The following is a 19,702-nucleotide window of genomic DNA, read 5'->3' as shown; positions in this document are numbered from 1 at the left end:
AAATAATTTTGACTATCATTAATACCCAGATTAACTATAAGGACATATGAAGAAAGATTCTATCTTCATCCAGAGAAAGCACTGAAAAACAGAAGTATATAAAGAATAATTATTATGGTATCCATCTCAAAAGGGAGGTGTAAGGAAAAAAGGAAAAAAGAAATTTACTTGGTAATTTTATTATATATTTAAAAGTAATAGCAAGTTGTACATGTGCAGTTTTATGTGAGATTATCTTTTAAAATTATATTGTTATTCAATTGTTTTATTCCATATATTAAAATAAAATAAATAATTTAAAAAAGAAATAAAGTTATCAGAACATTAAAAAAATATGTTTATATGCAACTATATAAAAGACTACTGATCTAGAGGGAGGTTTTTTCTTTTATACTGAACCATTTGATATAAATCAATTTCTTCCCATATGATGATATGAACAACAAGATTGTGATGACTCAATACAATGGGACTTTTAAAAAAAGTCTTAGGTTCTACCCAGCTTTTATTATGTCAGTATTTAGGTAAGTGATGGTCCTATTGTGCTTTGTTCTCGTCAGACCATAACAATGTGCTTTTATTTTGGGGTACCATATTCAAGAGTGATTATTACAGGAGTATGCTAATAAATGTTTAAAAACCAGCTCTCAGGGCAGCTAGTTGGTGCAGTGGATAGAGCACCAGCCCTGAAGTCAGGAGGATCTGAGTTCAAATCTGATTTCAGATGCTTAACACTTCCTAGCTATGTGACCTTGGACAAGTCACTTAACCCCCCCCCCCCCAGCAAAACAACAAAAACAGCTCTCTGAGGGAAAAAATGAATATATGATATACTTTTATGTTTAATCTTCATTATTAGCATGTTCATTACTTTCCTAAAGCCTAAATAATCAAACAATAAGTTCTGATTTATAGTGTTACAGTGTTTGCTGACAACTAAGGTGTAAATATTCATAGTGCAAATTTACCAGTCAGTTCTCTGAGTCTGAGCTGGATCCAGCACATATACCTTGACCTTTGTTGCTTGTCCTTTGCTTTTTGAAGAGGACTAATAACCCCACAGGGCAATGCCTTGACTCATGTGTGAATTGGATTTAAGTGAGTTAAGAGTTGTGCAAAGTAGTCATCCTCACTTTCTCTTCCAGAGTCATCTAAATCAATAAGATAAAAATCAAGATGAGTGGCAATGATCTGGGATGTAGTGGATGATCTTGGTTTTTTAATGTGTGACCAAGCTCTGAATAATCCACAGAGATTGTTTTGGCCACTTTCATGCCTATTGGAACAAATTGTTTTCACCTGCCCATCTACCAGGCAAGATTTTTCACATAATTGGGGTAGACACCAGTTACTTTTAACCTGGTTTAGCCAATCTACCAAGATGATTTTACCAGGGAATGGTCACTGTGCATGTTAACAGCTTCTTGTAGCCATACTTAAAATAGTTGAATGCTAGGTAGACACCAAGGATTGAGCCCTAAAACAGACTCAGCAAATCCTCATACCAGGAGTCCTCCTTGAATATTTGAAACTTCCATTGGCAAACTGGAAAAAGAGAGCAATCAATAAAGTGAAGAGTTTAAAAATTCTCTCTTACGAAGAATGGCCCAAGATCCTGGGACTGTTTAGTTTGAAGAAAAGAATGTTCAAAGGTTGTTTTCAAATATATTATGGGTTGTCATGTAAGGAAAGCTTAGACTTATTCTATATAGACCATTATGTGTCAGTTATGATTAATGGGTGGAAACAAAATATTTCAGTTTGATATAAAATGCTATTTGATCCTTGTAATTATTTATCAATGGATTGGATTGGTACAATGGAAAGAGCACTGAATTTTGGAGTACAATAATATAATGAGGGAATTGAACAACATGACCTCTAATATCTCTAAATCTTTTCTTTTATAATCTTAACGTCTATCACATAAAATGATAAACAACTTATCCTTGAAGTTGCTTATCACGGTCTGTCTGTTTCTGTCTCTCTCTGTGTTTCTTTTTTTGCTTAAGACAGAGTATAATAATGATGATGAGGAAAAGGAGAGGGAGAAGGATTCCTACCACATTACAAATGAGTTGGGAGACTCCTACATATGATTGTAATTTACATCTAATTTGTGGCAAACCTGAGAAAATTACCAATTAAAATCCAAGGTACAATGTTGTGTCTGAGATATACCTTTGAGCACCACTGAAGTAAAGCTAAATAACCATTTAACAGGGATGTTAGAGAGGATTTCTGTTTTGGGTGGGAAATTGACTTTGATAATCTTGAAAATCTGTATTAAGATTCTAAGAATCTGGTTGACCCAGAAACAAGCTGATGAAGATATCAAATGAATTAAAGTCATCTCAAGAAGGTAGATGGGTGACAATAAGAAATGGGGGTAAAGTGATCCATCTAGCAGTTCAGTCTTATGTGTTTCTCCCTTATTGGCTATTTTTTCAGCAACACCACTTGAATAAATGTACAATATATTTTACCTGGCTGGAAAGTGAGTGGGGGATAGCTCTTTCTGGCCCAGGCCATTAATTTTGTTTTTTTGAGGACTTGGAGATTTTTACTGAAGAAGCAAATAAACCAATGGTGCTAATAGAAAGAGGTTTTTTATTTCAGACACATTTTAATTTTTGTTATTTGTCCTTCGTTCCAGCCATCTGTGTCTAGTGGCAAGACATAGGTTAGCACAATTGAAGGTGGCTTCATATGAATTGGGAGACTTTGGCCTTTTTAAACTAAGGTCTTTCTTTGGGGGAAAAAGTTAAACAGAAAAGTGATTTGACTGATGTCACGCAGTGAGTTAGTGGCGGAGCTGAGCCTAGAACCCACCTTTTTTGATCCCCCATCTATGTTCTCTCTACCCCATGTCAATGATGTCCTAGTTGCTTTTGATGTCTGAAGGTGTAGAACTTTGGAAACTATTCAGCATCCTTTCTCCCCCTTCCTCCTCCCCATCCCCCACTTGCCCAGTGTTGTACAGCTAGTGTTAAATGTCTGAGGTTGGATTTGAACTCAGGCGGTGCTCTATCATTGCGCCATCTTGCTGTCCAACAGCTAGATGCTTCATTAACTCACAGGGTTTCCGTTTGCTCATATAATGAGGGAGCTAGACTAGAAGATATCTAAGATTCCTTCTAACTCGAAGCCCTGTGGTCCTTACTTGATGTTCAAAAGTTATCATCTCAGTGTCTAGGCCGGGATAATGAGGCTGTGTCTTAAACAGCTCACCTAGGCTGGAATATGCCGAGCCTCTGGGCTGACAGAGACAGGTGATGGAGAGCCCCAGACCCGACCAGGAGCGTGGCTCCAATCCAAGGTTGCTGAGGCTCTAAGGGTCGAGAGAGTCAAACTCTGATCCCAAGTGGGAGTAAATCTGGGCTCTGAGACTCAAAGGCACTCGGGGCACTCATGGGCGCTGTTGTCAGTCCTTCCCTTTAGGTGTACTGGGCTGAGGACCTCCAATAACGGGAGCGAACACTGCGACTTTCCCTTGATGCTGAGGGAATATTTCCAGCTGCAGAGATGCCGGCGGAGGGGATCTCACACAGCTCAGGCAGAGCAGGTGGCCGTTCTGGGCAGGCGTACCTTGCGTAGCCTTTAGAGCTGCTTGCGCCCCCCAAGCCCTCCTGTTGTCTCCCTGTGAGCAGACATCCGAATGAGTGCCGCGGGTGCGAGCAGCAGCCTTGGAAGCGCCCGCGGGCTCCTCAGACAGACGGAGTCCGGAGGCGGCATCAGTGGCGCCTCTTGCCCCGTTTAGGTGTCCCGGTGGAGCAGCAGCCCGCTGGCTTCCGCTCCAGCCCCCATCAGGAGCTCCCTCCTCCGCGGTACTGCATTATCTTATCACACACACGCGCGCATAAATAGATAATATATGATAGATTTAGATAGACATAGATACAGATATACATGCATATGTATGTGCACATATATACACTTACATACATATGTGTATATATACCATATTATACATCTGAATATATTATATTATTATGGTACTCTGTGGGTACTGTCAAAGAAACGCAAGGGCAGAAAAATCCAGAAAATTAGCCTAAAAAATCTCCTCTTCCCTTCTTCCCGGTACTCGGCACAATTCAAATAAACCTGCAGATTATTGCTCTTCCTCCAGCGTCCTTGAGACAAAAGTCAGAAATGAAGGAGGGAGCAGAAGGGGGCGGGGCGACAAGCAGGGGAGGCTGGTGTGGTGGAAAGAAGAATCAGGGTAACCAAAGTTTCCTCCTGTGCATTGTCCTAGAATATTTTGTTCCTGGAGACTCTTTTAACACGTGCTCCTCAGTAATACAATACCTTCTTCATGTTTTAACTCGAAATACAGAACTTTCTGTGCACCTTTTCTTTATCCTTTATGAGAATTTCTAAAATTCTCAGTGTCGCTCTTTTAATTGCATTGTCGTTCCTTGGATGAGACCTAACTAGGAAGAGGCAAATTGGATAGCATCAAAGAACATAGTAAAAGGGGCCACGCATACTAAGCTGGGACTATTTCTTGATAATTCTTTTTGTGAACCTCTTTTAAAGAAAATAATTTTTTAGGAAGACCTTTTCTGAGGAGTGATCAAGTTAATTACAGACAGCACTGTCACCAGCTGGCTGGCCACCTGGTCGTGACTTTTTTTTTTTTTGGCTATGGAACCTAGGAAATAAGAAAAAAAAAATTAACCCTCAGTTCTGCATAACTGGTATTTATGGTGATAATGACAAAGTGATGGGAAAGGGGTCAGAAATGATAATAATGATGATTTAGGGGTGGCAACAAATTTTGACTCTTAGAACTCTACGTGGGAGCTTCTTGTCCGCTGACCAATATGTTTCTGAAGGCATTGACACATATTCATCTGGGAAATTTCGCTGCAATGGAAAATAGAAGCAAGAGGCAAATTTGGAGCTAAACGGAAGAATGGCTCACAGATACTCCTTGGAGAGAGACAAAATGGAGATGGTGATGATAAGCACCTCATACTAGGGGGAGAGATTACAAGAATCATTATTTTAGATGGTATTTCTTTTAATGTAATTTAATGTAATACTGGTGATATTTGTATTAGCAAAAACAATTGTCATGAAAATAATTACAGCTTATACAGAAACATAAGTTGCTGTAGAGGAAGGGAGCTAAGTATTAGAATGGATAGAACACTTTACCCAGAGTCAGAAAGACCTAAATTAAAAATCTTAGTAGCTATGTAACCCTGGATAGTTACTTAAATCTCTGTTTGCATTAATTTCCTCATCTATAAAAACAAAGATTTTGATAGCCTCTACCTACTTGGTATTGTGAGGATAAAGTAGTAAAATAATTATAAAACTTGTTTTTAAGTTCTATGTAAATGTGATCATCATCATAGTCATTATAATGATTGTAATTATGTCATTTTATTATAAATAAATAATAAAAATTAATAATATAATAAAATAATAATTATTATTGAGTGATAGATATTGTATGAAAGATTTTAAAATCAAATTGAAGCATCTAAATCAAATCAATATCCACTCTAATATTTGGTGTCTCTGGTACAAAAGTAAGAAAAGGAGAGGAAGGGGAATAATATATTGGAAAGTCATTCAGGAAAAGTAAATGAGAGAGTCCAAAGACTGTAAGTTATACAGACATCTCATGCCTACATATCACAAACACTTTCTTCAAAGAAAAGGAATTGGTGGGCACTAGTCATGGTACACCAAAAATGGAATCAAGAAATGATGCTGACTTTGTTGTTCAGGCATGTCCAACTCTTCGTGTCTCTATAAATTTGTCCATGGAATGTTTTGGTAAAGAGACTGTAATGCTTTGCCACTTTTTTCTCCAATGTGTCTTCATTTTACGGATGAGAAACTGAAGGAAATAGGGGTTAAGTGACTTGCCCAGTGTTCACCCAACTAGTAAGTGTTTGAGGTCAGATTTGAATTCATATATTCCTAACTTCAGACTTGAATAACAATTTTTTAAAAAGTTATGTTGTACTATAAAAAAATTAAACCTGGGTTATTTAAATGGGGAAATTTAAATGAAAAATAAAAGGACATGGGCAATAGATAACAGAAAATAACTTTGACAATCACTATAATACTATAATCCACTAGGAAAGCCAATTAAATTACTGGTCATAATGGGGAAATCAAAATAAGCCACAAAGTGCCTTAGTCAGCAAATATCTGATTTACTTGGCACAGGGAGAGAAATAACCACCAAGATATTGTCATCTGTAACATCTTATGAAGATGAGCAATTATAAGTGGCAATATTTCACAAGGCATAGAGAAATGGTAGAGGGCAAATCAGTTTCTAAGAGAGCATGGCAAGATATTCAACCAAGCAAAATCATCTCAAAGAAATTCAAGGATGGGAATGGTAGAAAGGCTAAAAACAGAAGAAAAATGGAACTGATTTGCAAAAACCATTTAAACAAACTGTTTTCTCCATTAAGGATAGTGGAACCCCCACAGTTAGACCATAATGCCACATTTACTGATGTGCTAATAGTGGAGGTAGACATATCTTGGATAGAACAAAATGGAAAAAAAATGGATTGAACCAAACACATATAGAGTAAATCCCCACTGTTGGTGATATGATTGTGCAAGCACTGAGGGACCAATGTACAAGGCATCTAAAGGAAAAGAAGAAGCCAGAGATTTGGGGGGAATAACTTAAATATATTTCAACCCACTAAAGCAATCAAGAAACATCAACAATTTCTGGACTATACAGCTGCTCTCCCATCTATCTTGAAAGTCATATACTCATGGACTGAAGGCATCTTCAGATGAATGATATTAAGTAAAGTGAGCAGAATCAAGAGAACATTGTACATAGCAACAAAATTATGTGATTATTAACTGTGATGGACTTGGCTTTTTTCAGCAATGAGGTGATTCAAGATAATTCCAATAGATTTGGGGTGGAAAGTACCATTCATATATAAAGAGAGAACTTTAGAGATTGAACGTGGATCAAAGCATAATATTTTCACCTTTTCGTTATTCTTGTTGTTTTTTCCCCTTTCTAGCGTTTTTTCCCTTGTGATCTGATTTTTTTTTTTTTTTGCACAACATGATGAAAATGGAAATATGTTTAGAATTGCACATGTTTAATTTATATCAGCTTCTTGGTTGCCTTGGGGAAGGGGGAGAAGACAGGACAGGGAGAAAAATTTGGAACACAAAGTTTTGCAAAGGTGAATGTTGAAAACTCTTTTTGCATGTATTTGGAAAAAAATAAATTATTTCCTAGAAAATCATCCCAAAACCTATCAAAACAATTAAAATAAAACCCACACAAATCATCAGCATTTCCAAAAGCCCAGCAATAAGACATATAAAGAGAAATTCCATTTAAAATAACTGTAGGTAAAAGAAAATATTTGGGTGTCTACCTGCCAATATAAACTCAGGAACTATATGAACAGAATTACAAAACACTTCTCACACAAATAAAGTTAAATCTAAACAATTGGAAAAATATCAATTGCTCGTGGATAGGCCAAACTAATATAATAAAAATGATAATTCTGCCTAAATTGGTTTTCTTGTTCAGTGCCATACTAAACTGTCAAAAACTTATTTTATAGAACTAGAAAAAATAATAACAAAATTCACCTGAAAAAATAAAAGGTCAAGAATATCGAGGGGATTAAGGGGAAAAAATAAAAAGGATGGTAGCTTAGCAATGCCAAAGCTAAAAGTCTATTATAAAGCAGCAGTCATCAAAAGCACTTGGTACTAACTAAGAAACAGAGTGGAGAATCAGTGGAATAGATTAGATACACACTACATAATAATCAAGGCCTATAGTAATCTAGTATTTCATAAACCCCCAAACTCCAGCTTCTGGGATAAGAACTCATTATTTGACAAAAATTGCTAGGAAAACTGGAAAATAAAATTTCAGCAACTCGGCATAGATCTATATTTCATACCCCATAGCAAAATAAGGTCAAAATGGGTACATGATTTGGGCATAAAAGGTGGAAGCAAATTAGGAGAGCAAGGGTTAAATTTACCTATCAGATCTTTGAAGAAGGGAGGAATTTATGACCAAAGAAGAACTAGAGATGATTATGAAAGGCAAAATGAACAACTTAGATTACATTAAATTAAAAAGGTTTTGCACAAACAAAACCATTAGAAACAAGATTAAAAGGGAAGGACAAAGTTGGGAAAAAAAAAACTTTTACAGCCAATGTTTCTGATTCTAAAATATATGAAAATCTGTCAATAAAAAGTTATTATAATAAAAAATAAAATAAAATAAAAAAATAAAAAATAAAAAAAGAATTTATTAGAAGAAAAAAATAAAATATATGAAGAATTGTGTCAAATTCATAAGAATACAAATCATTCCCCAATTGATAAATGGTCAAAGGATATGAACAGACAATTTAAGATGACAAGAAAAAATAAGGATAAATGTTGGAGGGAATGTGGAAAAACTGAGACAATAATGCATTGTTGGTGGAACTGTGAAATGATCCAACCAATCTGGAAAGTAATTTGAAACTATGCCCAAAGGGCTTTCAACTTGTGCATACCCTTTGATCCAACAATCTACAAGGTCTACATGCCAAGGAAATCATAAAGGAGGGAAAAGAACCCACATGTGCAAAAATTAGCAGCTTTTTTGGGTAGCAAAGAATTGGAAAATGAGTAGATGCTCCATCAATTGGGGAATAGCTGAACAAATTGTGGTATATGAAGGTAATGGAATATTATTGTTCTATAAAAAATGATGAGCAAGCTGATTGTAAAAAGACCTGAAAGGATTTACATGAACTCCATACCAAAAAAAGCAGAACCAGAAATACATTGTACACAATAACAGCAAGAATATGCAATGATCGGTTATGAAAGACTTGGCTCTTTTTAGTGGTTCATTGATCCAGGGCAATTCCATAGACTGGATAGAAAATGCCATCTGCATCCAGAAAAGGAACTTTGGAGATTGAATGTAAATCAGTACCAGTTATGTTCACTTCTTTTTTCTATTTTTCCCCCTCTCCCATTTTTTTTCCCTTTTGTTCTTGATTTTTCTCTCCCAGCATGATTCATAAAGCAATGTATATTAAAAATAAATTTTAAAATGGAGAAAAAAATTTAAAAATAAAATACTATTAAAATTATTTTTGTTTCCTTATTCTGCTGGGAGAGTCTTCATATTCTTGGGGTAAATGACCCCCTTAACTCACCAATAGGTTTGAAGCCTATTGCTTATTCTCAACTTGGTTTAGCCCATCTGCCCAGGTTTTGTTTTGTTTTTTTTTTTTAAACCAAGGTGTGGTCACTAGCATTCTACAACTCCCTGAAGTCAAAGATGAGAGTTCTAGGCAGACATGAAAGGTGGATGAGCAAACCTGAAAAGTGCTCTACAAGCCCTCACACCAGAGGTACTAATCTTCCCTGAATATCACATGTAACTTAGATGCCTTGTAGAGATTGTCTAGCTGCATGCATAGCTGGGGCAAATAGCACAGATGGACAGTGAGCTGGAACCTGAATTGAAAAAGAAGAGTAGGTTGGTTTGCTTTTGAGAAATTACAAAGTTCTTTTTATTGACTCCCCAATTCCATGCAAGTAAAGGCTAATCTTTTCAATATTAATGCACGATTATTTCATGGTGGTAAGATGTACAATACCACTGCCTCCAAAGAATTAAAGATGAGTATCACAATGGAATGGCAATGGAAAGCTAGATGGTGCATGTGAACAGTCTGCAACATATAACTAATAAGAAACTCTTATACTGTAGTAACAATGATGATGATGACAATGACATTTAAATAGTACTTTAATGTTTTTTATTGAAATTTTTTATTTCAAAACATATGCAAGGATAACTTTTCAAAAACTGACCCTTGCAAAACCTTGTCTTCCAATTTCCCTCCTTCTGTCCATCCCTTTCCCTAGATGGTATGTAATCTAATATATATTAAGTATGGTAAAAATATATGTTAAGTACAATATAGGCATACATATTTATATAATTACTTTGCGGAACAAGAAAAATCAGATCAAAAAGTAAAAGAAAAAAAAAAGAGAGAGAGAGAAAGAAAATAAAATTCAAGCAAACCACAACAAAAAGAGTGAAAATGTTCTTTTGTGATCCACCCTCATTTCCCCCTCTCTGGGTGTAAATGGCTCTCTCCATCACAAGTCTGTCGGAACTGGCCTGAATCATCTCATTGTTCAAAAGAGCCATGTCCATCAGAATTGATCATCATATAATCTTCTTGTTGCCATGTAATTGTATAATCTTGTTGCTATGTACATTTTAATGTTTAAAAATGTTTTAGAATAGTATTTAAATGATTTTTTTATCCTTGTGACCCTGAGATAGGTTATTATCTATATTTTGCAGATGAGGAAGCTGAAGCTGAGGATATTAAGTGAATTGTCCTTTCATATAGCTATTATGTATCTTAATCTCAGGCCTTCTTGACTTCAGGTGTAGCACTGTAATATCTAGTTGCTTCATTGGGGATGTCATCTTATTCCTTAATGGAATATCAGACATATAACCAAAGTTCTCTGCTGGCAGGTACTCTAGTGATGTTAGGAAAAGGTCAGGAAGGCTCTGGAAAGTGACCCTTTATGAATATGGTGAACTTTAGGCTGAACTTAGACATGAACTACTCAGGATGAAAAGGCATGGATGAGGAATCTACCTCATTGGAGGGAACTCATATCAATCAAGTCCCAGATCCATCTCAATTTTGAGTAGCTTTTGTTTTTACATCAGTTAAGGTAGTCTTTTTTCCACTGTAATGCAGTCATCCTTTTTAAAAAGGGAGGAAAATAAAGTTTAACAAAAACAGTGAACAAATAGAAGTCTGACATTTTATACCATTATATATCATTTTTAATACTGACATTTTGTATATTGTGTATCATATTTAATGCTAGAAAATTCTGATCTCAGCACATAAATCAAATCACATACATTGAGATTTTATGATAAACAAAAAATGCAACTTCAAATGCAAAGGTGTGTACATATGTACATATCTATCTATCTATCATCTATCTATCTATCTATCTATTTGTTGATCCATACAATCTTCAAGCTTTGCCTTGGACACCCAAATGACTTATCCTGGATCTGCTCCCAGTCTTGAAAGTTAATTATAGTAAATGAGAATTTGGATGGATATTGAATAATCATAGGACAAATACTATACTTTTGTGTTTCCCCAACCTTCCTTCAATTTTGCCGTCTGTTCAATTTTGAATACTATACTGTTGTTTAAAGCACAATTCACTTTCTTCCCATGAAATCTTTCATAACAACCCTTCCCCCCTTCAGACTTCAAGTGGTTCTTTTTTAAAAAACTCATCATGTAACAATATAGCATACATCAGAGAATCATAGATTCCTTTACTGGATTGCCAGGTTCATGAGGACAGAACTTTTTGTTTTATATAAATTGTCTAGGATGATTCTCTTTCATGGTAGCCATTTATTATTAAACATTATACCTGTACTATACACATTTGTTGCCCATATCTTTATTGTCAAAGTCTGGTGTCAAAGCACCAGAGGCCTGCCCTAGATTTGGATAGACTTGGTTTTAGGTCCTGCTTTGGACACATCCTGGCTAGGTGACCAGGGCAAATTTCTTAAACTCCCAATAATATAGGAAATTTTCTCAGTCTTTAGGTTACAAGACTTGGTGATCTGTACTGATAGAAGATATGTTGACATTGGAGTTTTTCTACCAGATGAAATCACAGGTATTTATTGACACCTTTATTAAATGGTCAAAAGAGATAGTGAGACTTGTTAATATTTCAATTTTTTTTTAAAGCTATGGGACTTGTGGGTTATAAATCATAATCCAGTTTGGAGTCTAGTTTTAGAAAATCAGCTTGGGTACTGACCCTATATTTGCTCTGGATTCTAGAATTTGTGTGTGTCTGGAAACATTTTATTTTTCTAAGTGCTCTGGGTAATGATGTCACTGTTGGCTGCTTGCAAAAAGGATTCCAGAACTACAGAGAATATGTCTGTAGGGAATGGGAAGAGGATATGGGAGGGTTTTTGCAGAGAATTCCATCTATGTAGACAGCTGATCTGGATGTTTTAGGTCAGGTCAGCTCCCCAAAATGTATCCTTTCTAATAACAATTATTTCCTCCTTGGAGTTTTCTGCCTGTTTTCCTTAAGTTGGTGCTGTAGTTTGTATCAGCTGGAAAAATGATCTAAATTTATAGTCAAAACCCAAAAAATCTTAGATCTATTCTTCTTTTTTGACTTGATTCAGCATTGGAGAAATATGACTGACTTCTAAAGGAGGCTGAGAAACTTTTAAATGTATCTTCATTTTGCTTTATTATATGAAGGCAGCTGCTTTTGTACCAAAGCAGCATGTTTTCTGACTCATCACTGATATAGTCTTTTTTTTTTTTTTTTTGGTGTTTAATCCATACTGAGTTTTATTTATTTTTAATTTTTTTTTGTTATGTCTTTTTGTTTTTGTAATTTCCATCTTGTGGAAATGACTTCCTAGGATTGGATTGATATCTAGGTCTATGTCCTAGTATATAATATTCAGTGTTCAGTATTCATTTTCATCAAATACATTTACCGACGGATAAGAAAAAAGTTAATGGGAAACCTCTCCTCATGGTCAGATAGGTGGTACAGTGATAAGAGTGCTAGATCTGGAGTCAGGAAGACTCATATTTTTGAGTTCAAGTCTGGCTTCAGACACTTTCTGTGTCTGTCAAACAACTGTGTGATCCTAGGCAAGTCACTTCCCCCTGTTTGACTCAGTTTCCTTATCTGTAAAATGAAGAAGAAAACGGCAAACTTCTCCAGTATCTTTGCCAAGAAATGAAGTCACAAAAAATCAGAGATGACTGAAATGACCAAATAACAATAAGAACAAAAGCTCTCATGCATTTGCCTGAAGCACAGTGCCACAGCTGGAAGAAATCCTGGTAATTGCTTTTACTTTTACTTTATAGGCATATTTTGCTATTAGGAAGATAATAAGAGTCAAGACCTTTAGCTTCAGAAAATATAACTTGAGTCTTTGACCTAATTTAATACAAATTACTTCTGAATTAGCACAAGATAAAGATCGTCCGCAGATTTTGGCAAAGAATTTTGTTGTACACCCCCAAGATAAAGAAGATAAAGGATTCCTGCTCCCCTCTTCTCCCTTTGCCCCTTTTAGAAGAACATCAAAGACCTACTTTAGCAAAAATGAGTATTTGGTTTTGAGTAAATGATGTAAGTTAAGTAAATGATGCAAGTTTGGGCCAGTGTTTGTTTGGACAAACTTTTGCCAGTATTTGTGAGCATTTTGTTTTTGAAAGAAGAAATTTTTACAATATACTTAATAATTTTAATAAATACAAAGAAATAAAATTAGGAGAGAGGAATAGTCAAATAAATTATAGTGCCCTCTCATTTACTGATCCCCAGAAAATCAGGTTTGATGCAATCTCTGAATTAGCACACTTAAAAAAACCAGAGTTCATAAATATCCAGGGACGTATTAATGCAAAAATCAATCTGCCTTGCAAATATAGTGACAAGGAAGAAAACTTTCTTATGCACAAATGGGATACATTCTCTCACAGATTACCATACCATCAGTACCTGAAGAACACACAATTGGAGAATGTGTGACCTGGGAAAATATAGAGTAGACATGCATATTGGGAATATATGTGGCCAAGGAACATGTATAAAGGAGTATATCCCAGAATTGCCACAGGGAGAGCATTGGTCAAGAACATACCATGTTATGTACATAAGGTGCCACATGGAAGACTCACATACTTAAAGACACATGTGGCCAAAGCCCACTTGTGGCTAAGGCAACTTATACCTGTCTTCATCATGCTTCAGATACTTTTTAGCTCTGTGACTCTGGACAAGTCACTAAATCACTGCCTTAGTTTCCTCCTCTGGGATATGGGAATAATAATGGCACCTATCTCACAGTATTTTTTGATATTCAAAAGATATATCCTTTGTAAAACAATCTTCAAGCTTTGGACAATAAAATATTAGAATATGAAAGTACATTTAACAACTTTACCATTTACTACCTATGTGATTTTGAGCAAATTCCTTAATCTCTCAGAACCCATTACCCTGTCTATAAAATCAAGGGGTTGGATTCAGTGGCCTTGAAGGTCTTTTCTAGTCCTAAATCCATGATTCTATAAATCTCATTTTATAGATGAGTGTTTTCCAAATGCCATTCTCAATGACTTCCATTATCTGAATTGAAGTCCATGTCATAGACAACAATCTGACCATCGTTAGAAAATAGTTTGTAGGTAAGTAATATTTATCTAAAACCATCAGCAAACATTATGTGTAGTAGGGATAAGTTAGAAGCCTTCCCAAAACGATCAGAGGTGAAGCAAGGATGCTCATTATCACCACTGTTATTTAATATTGTACTAGAAATGCCAGCTATAGAAATGACAAGAAAAAGAACTTAACAGAAAATTTAACATATGAGAGTCAAAATGAAAGATCATTTTTAAAGGAACTCAACATGGACAAACTGTTTATGTCATTTTACATCAACAATAGGGTAAGCTAAAAAAAAAAAAAAGATTGGTAACGTAAAGGTAAAAATAATAATGTTATATAAATAAGGTACAGAGGAAGAATAGACATAGAGGCATTAGAGGGAAGAGGAAGGCTTGCAGTTCCAAAAACCTATTCACATAGGGAATGAATTCAATAGACAATACTACATATATTCCATGAAGAGTATAGCACCCTCCAAAAATCTATAAAGAAATAAGTGGGAAGGGATAGAGATGGATGGGGAAGCAAAGGGTGAGGGAAGAAGACAAGGAAGGGATCTCTGAATGGGGGGAGGTTAAGTAATAGTGAGCCAAGTTATGAAGCAAAATTTAATGTAAAAGTAAGGATAGGAAAGATATGTGTAGGTGGGGTTTGTGTGTTTGTGAGCATGTGTATGTATATATCTCTATATCTATCTATCTATCTATAAATATATCATTTCTTAACTACAGCCTGCTTGAGGGTGATGGAGGGTATGAAAAGGGGAAAAAGAATAAAGTAAAAAAGGTATGCAGCAGAGAACAAAAGACCAGTTTATAAGGAAGTAAAGAAAAGATAGACAATAGATAGATAGACACAATAGAATTTCTTCTAATATATATACATATTTTTTTATTCAATTGGTATTTATTGTTATATATTTTGAATCCTCCCTGATGTTCTGCTGGGCACAGAATAATGTTGTCTTTTGTTTTGTTTCATTTTTTGTTTTGTATTGCTTTTCTGTTTTTCTTTTTTCTTATTCTGTTTCTTCAAATAAAATAAATTTGGGGGAAAAAGAAAATGAAATTGAAGGAATTAGGGCAAAGAAGAAATAAAATTAGCACTTTTTACTAATGATTTGAGCATATACTTTCAGAATATCAGAAAATCAAATAATAAAGTGGTTAAACTAATTAACAATTTTAGCTAAGATACCAAACAAAGCCACATAAATCATCAGCATTTTAATATATTACCAGTAACAGTAACAGATAGAAAGAGAAATTCCATTGAAAATAACAGCCAGCAGCATAAAATAGTTGGCAGTCTACCTACCAAGACAAACCCAGGAATTATGTGACCACAATTATAAAAAAAAAACAAAAAGCAAAAAAAAACTTTTTGCACTAATAAATCCAATCTGGACAATTGAAAAATATTAATTTCTTATAAGTGTACTGAGTCAACATTACAAAATATGTGTGTGTACATGTGTGTGTGTGTGTGTGTGTGTGTGTGTATATATACATATATATATAATTAATCAATATAATAAAAATAACAATTCTACATAAATTATTTATTTAGTACCATACCAAACTACAAAATTTTTTATAAAGCTATATAATAACAAAATTCATCTGAAAGAAAAAAGATCAAAAATATTGAGGGGCTTAATAGTGAAAAATGTGAAGGAAGCTTAGACTAGTCATACTCTATCTCAAACTATATTATAAAGCCTCAATCATTAGAACAATCTGGTACTGTCTGTGAAATATAGCAGCAGCTTGGTGGACTAGATTAGATATACAATACACAGTAATAAATGATTATGGTAGTCTAGTGTTTGATAAACACAAAGGAAGAAGAGAATTTGAAATTCAAAATTACAAAAAGAATATTAGAAATTATTTTTATATGTAATTGGAAAAAATGTCAGGAAGTAAAAGAAGAAAGAAAAACTATTTCAGAGACTCTTCCTAAACCCATAGGAACTCTGTAAGGAGTCTAGGGTTTTAAGTTTAATCTTCATCACAAGATATTTTAAAATTTGTATAGAAATCAATGTAGAAATTAAAAAATAAAACAAACAAAACCTAACAACTTAGTGAAGGAGGAAAGGCCATTACCCTTTACCTCTCCCTTCATCATATCTGATTTTATTTAAACATATTGGCTGGCTACAAAAGCTTGCTGGGCTTCTTACAATTGTACAATATGAATTCCAATATTTAGGGCCTATGATTTCATTGGTATAGATAATTCTTTCACCAACTGAGATTACAATCCCTCTATGCATTAGAAGATGGTCTTCATACATTGCTATGACCAAACTTAATTAGGCTGGTCAACAAATTACCTTGTCCATGACTGTGAATGCAACTGATTGAATGAAGTATTTCTCAGTATTGAGAGTAGGCCTAAGTCACATGATCCCTGTTCCCAGAGCTGGGAGATCAGGCCTTGGACTCTGGGTCTGGGAGGGACCCTGGGGAGGGGGGAAAGAGGGAGAGGAGGGTGTCGCATGATCTCTGAAGAGTCAGACCCTGGGTTGCAGGAGGTGACAGGAAGTTGCAGAAAGCGATGTGACCTGTGGGAGGCAGAATGACATTGATGACCGTTGGTCAAGGATGGTTACTTCATTTTAGTCTATCCAGTGAAAAGGGTTGGGTCTTTTTTTAAATATAACTTGAAAAGGCAGAAACTGGTCAACTTCCAGGAGCAATGTGGGGCGTTGGGATGGCTCCCAGGTGTGTGTTTGGTTCTCTCCCTGCAGGGATTAAATAAATGCTTTCCCTTGGTACTGAAGATGTCTCTGATTAGTTAATTTGGGAAAGGGGTCTAGCACCTGTCTTATTGGGTCTATACTTGAAGCTGTGATCTGCCAGATTGGTACTTCAATAACAAGGCCTTTGAGAATTCAAGGTCCCCCTTCCATTGTGGAGCATCAGAGTAGCACTTCCAGGGGAAAATAATCAGAGATATTTACATTTAAGAATTTTAACAAAATAATAATCGTTACTACTGTGCAGCCCCTTCCCATCTCTCTTCTGTGCAATATAACATTTTGTTTCCATGAGCTTTTCACTGTTTTCAAATTCACCCACACATTTCCAATAATAGAAGTGGAGAATGAGGACACTTGTGAACTTTTCTTTTTGTAGGAAACTATGGCTGAAAATTGTTACTGAAAGAAATCTCAAGTCCATTAGTTCTGAATTATCATCAGCTTCCAAACCAATAGGAAATCAGACCCTCATTCCAAGCTCACTGTAGCTGAAAAGAACTTATTTAAATTTCAAACAGAATAGCACTAGGAAAAATCATATTCTATATATTTGACAAGCTTTTATTGTAATCAGAATGCACTGAAATGGGAAGAAGGTAAGGCATGGGCAGATGTATATGAAAGTATGTGAAAGACACAGTTTCTACTTAAATGAGCACCTATATTGACATGATAAACATTTGAAACAAAAAAGCATTACATGTCTCCAAATGAACAAGTGCCTGAGACTAAAGGTCTTATTGTCAGCATAAGTCACAGAGGGAGTTTAAAATAGTGATCAGAATGGAGTATGTGTGTAAGGGAATCAAAGCCTTTGAGAGATCACTATTCCTGAACATCTGGAATAGACCACACTGAATAATGCCTTTATGCTTTCATGGACTATTTTTATAACTTCAAGATCTTATTACTTAAGGTGGAGAAACTTTTCATTTCTACCAAATGTATACCACTGCAATAGTTACAGCAGTGCCAAAATGAAATCCTTAGAAATGACATTCTCTTTAATAAATTTTTTTTGCTTTCCCTTCCTTTAACTCTCCTTCAAAAAAGAGGGTACACTATTAGTCTACTGAATGGGATTAGAGGTCTTTTTTACCTGCCAGCATTAATTATTATTTGCTCAGGGCAGGTAGGTAAGGATGTAGCTATTTTCAAGGCCAATTTGTTGGTTAGCATGTTAAAGGTAAATGATACTATAGCTAGCTAAATAAACCCTGCTCGTAGGGAATATCACTGAACAGAACTCAACCAATTTATTGAGCTGAAAGTGTCCATTAAAAGAAAAAGGGTCAGAGTCCACTTTTTCTCTCCACTACTGAATGACTACTAATTCATCGTGCACAGGATAGTGAAGAGAAAGAAAAGTTTCAAGTAGGTGACTAGTGGTAAAAAGATCCATCTGGTCTGGACAAGAGAACCACAGCAGGATTCATTTATGCAGTGTGGATAGCAGAGCTTTTAACAGCTGTGTTCAGGACTGGAATGTCCTTCCTCAGCTGGATTAGGAGAATTTTCAAAATGCCAGCTCATCTAGAGCTGAAAGAACACTGTTGTCCCTTCTTCCCCCAAAGGAAGAGAGCAGAAAGTGTTGGATGACCACACAGATTACTGGAAAGTTGCCTGATTCCCCATGGGATAGTTCGAGTAGGACTGGATATAATTAGAAGAATTACATCTTGGGGTAGTTCAGTTTAGGCTTCCCCCCCCTTCTTCAAATTCAAGCTGGATACTGTTACCATCACTGAGACACACACTGTGATACTGTGGAAGTGAGCATTGAACTTAAGAGTTTGGAGATGAAACACAAATCCTGGTTCCCAAACTCATCTACTGTCAGACAAGAGGGCAATTTTTTTTTTTTTTACCACTCTGAACCTCAGTTTCCTTTTCTGTGTAATGGGATCAAGAGGGAAAAAGGATTTGGACCCCAAAAGAAAATGAGGTCTCATGCCAGTGTCACGAGGCGTCTCAAAAGAATTTACAGGCTTAGACCATCTCCAAATGAAGAGATGAAGATTTTATTATTACTGCCATTGACTGGCATGTTAAGTTCCAAAAGGGAGTTGGCCATTAACAAGAGGAAAGATGCAAACTAAGTTATGAAGTCCTAATGAACTTGTTGCCATAAGGTGGGTGATTTCTAATGAATAGAATGAATATTCTAATGAATAATGAAAGTTCCAATAGATGGGCTAAATTCTTTAAAAAGAGTTTAAGGGAAGTTGGGGACAGGAAAGTTCTTTTATAGGGGAAAATGATCTTGGGAATTGACATAACTTGATCTTCTAATTGAATATGGTAAACAGTAGGATTATGATGAGAAATTCAACAAGTAACAGAAGACCTACTGAAGAACAAAAGGTCCACTTAAAGAGATAATAGTAGTAACTTGAACAGTAATTCAGAAGTTTTGGTCAGCACCCACCTAGCTACCAAAAAGCCCATCAGGAATGCTGACTCTTTATTTTTTTTTTTTAGCTAACTCATAGAGTACTTGTAAGGAAAATGCTTTATAAGTCTTAACGTCCTATGTAAATGTGAATTTTTCTTAAATAGTCACAGAAATAGAGACATTTACCTATTAATTATTGTTTTTACACAATGTCCATTGTGCAGGGCTCTATTGAATACATG

General features: G+C 35.4%; 1 long non-coding RNA gene across 1 annotated transcript in view; it reads left to right on the top strand.

Annotated features, from left to right (window-relative positions):
* The window catches only part of LOC116420462, a 208,410-nt gene that overhangs the window by 26,397 nt on the left and 162,311 nt on the right, over nt 1-19,702 (top strand). The window contains exon 2 of the long non-coding RNA XR_004230791.1: nt 11,668-11,748. This is a non-coding gene — a long non-coding RNA (uncharacterized LOC116420462). The remainder of the gene's footprint in view (nt 1-11,667; nt 11,749-19,702) is intronic.

This window comes from Sarcophilus harrisii, chromosome 1 (genome assembly GCF_902635505.1).
Source record: "Sarcophilus harrisii chromosome 1, mSarHar1.11, whole genome shotgun sequence".
Classification (NCBI taxonomy): Eukaryota; Metazoa; Chordata; class Mammalia; order Dasyuromorphia; family Dasyuridae; genus Sarcophilus; species Sarcophilus harrisii.
Note: the sequence above shows the minus strand (reverse complement) of the source record. Positions and strands in the feature narration are given on the sequence as shown.